Raw genomic sequence first — 2,099 nt, 5'->3', positions numbered from 1 at the left:
TGACCTTGACCTGACCTTCGCTACGCAACCCAAGGTCAAACTGATGTGATCAGTAAATACATCTTTTTAAACGCCACAACTTTTGTCTGAAACATTTTTTTGTAAAACTTATATTTTTCCTGATATTCGGGCGTCCCGGTACTTTCCGAACACCCTGTATATAATCTCTTTCATTTATCAGATATTCTGTTAATTCGATAATGGATTTTGTTGTGATTATAACACCATATTGGACGGGTTTAAACTTGTGATTTTTACCTATTGCAATATTTTTAAAAAGTTCTACAACTGACTTAAGAAATTCGATACTTCGATTATATGTTTCTTCACTTTTTTTGTTACCAGATGTTATACCCAATGCTATTTTTTGAGATCGTGATGTTACAAGTGTAAACCATTTGGAAACAACTTCTATGAATGATGCTGTCGTCTTATATTTTATTTTGCATTTTTGTTCTGCTACAAATGTAAGTGCATTGTTAACATTCAAACTCATGACATTTTTCGCTGTATTAACTTTCATTTTGTTGTAATTACCAGAAATAATATTATTGTGTCGAAGTTTAGGAGCTAATTTGAAGATCATATTTTCTTGTAGTTCAAGTAATTCACTCAAATATTGGTATTTTACGGTACAAGAAGATAATTTATGTGTATCCACGAATGTTTGTGGCAGTTCTATTATTTGATTATTTTCCAGGCAAGATCTTAAGTTTTTTAAGAGATGTGGTGCATCAGCGAAAAAAAATAATTTTCGTTTATTGTACGGGATGACATATAGAATTATGAATTGGTAAAAATTTTCCAGTTGAAATGTTTCCAAATGCTTTCCATATGGCTTAATTTATTGATCCCATATCGGAAGTTATGCTATGTACATATAAGCCAATGGATTCTGCTTTTCTAATGACTGTTTCTATTTTAACTTTTAAAATAGCACCGTTAAATCCACTGGGAATATAATAAAAGACAACAAACTTGTTTCCACCGTGAAAAAATACCAGCAAGCATCACAACTAAAACATGCGTTGCTTTTTGTGTTTGTCCTGTAAAAGAAAGCATTTTTCTACAATTACAAATATATGCAATTTAAAATTTTGAATTTTTAAAAAGACAAGAGAATTTAATTTCATATAAATTTAGGAAAGAGATATACCAGAACTGTCAAGAACATTAGCATTGCCAATATATGAAAAAGTAGAAGGATCAAACTGTTTTTCAGATACTATGCTCATTTCATCGATAGCAATCATGGCATCTTTTTCTCGATTATCTTTAAAAAGAGAAACTTGTTTCTTTAAGATATCAAAAATGTCTTCTAATATTCCAGGTTCAAAGTTAATGCCTTCTTTTTTTCTTCGTAAAGTGCGTTCTAATAGCAAAGGTAGATGTTGAGCTAATAATTCGTTGTACCCATTGCTGCCACACAAAAACCTCAGTTGTAATGCCTTAAGAATTATATCGTTTGACCACTTAAATCCACGTGAATTTTGACCAAGAACAGCTTGAATTTGATCATTACTGAATATTCGTTTCAGATTTAATAGTAATTTGGACTTTAATAAATTATCTCGTGTAATTTTTTTCTTTTCTTCTATTAATCTTCTAACGTGTTTTTTTAATATTATTCTTGATTTTTCAATTTTATTAATAATTAAGTTTGCTTTCTGTACTTTTAATGTAGCTTCTTGTGCTCTCAGTTCAGCATGTTCAAGTCTTTGTTTCAAATGAGCATAATAATTTTTATTACATGTTGCGAGTGCTTCTGATACGTCTTCTATTGCAGATTGCATTTCTACTTCTGTAGAATTCCTGTTAGATGAATTTGATACTTCTATAGAAAGATTCTTTGATTTGATTCTATTATCATCAAACAATTCATTGTGTAAAACTGTTTTTGAAATTGACTTATCAATTTGAACATTGCTTGTATCAGCCTGTAAATATATAAATTTCATTATTGATATCTACAATTAAAATTTAAATTTATAATAACAAAAAAATAAATTTACATCACAAGTGAGTATATTATTAAAAGTTGTTGGAACTGCATTCTGCTTCAATTTTCGTTTTCTATCAATGCGAGGCTTCTCCCACAT

General features: G+C 29.5%; 1 pseudogene; it reads right to left on the bottom strand.

Moving 5' to 3' along the window:
- Positions 1 to 2,099, bottom strand: part of LOC116852715 — a 5,481-nt pseudogene extending 3,382 nt beyond the window's left edge.

This window comes from Odontomachus brunneus, unplaced genomic scaffold (assembly GCF_010583005.1).
Source record: "Odontomachus brunneus isolate Ranch 3 - 2012 unplaced genomic scaffold, Obru_v1 Obru_scaffold_250, whole genome shotgun sequence".
In the NCBI taxonomy this organism is placed as follows: Eukaryota; Metazoa; Arthropoda; class Insecta; order Hymenoptera; family Formicidae; genus Odontomachus; species Odontomachus brunneus.
Note: the sequence above shows the minus strand (reverse complement) of the source record. Positions and strands in the feature narration are given on the sequence as shown.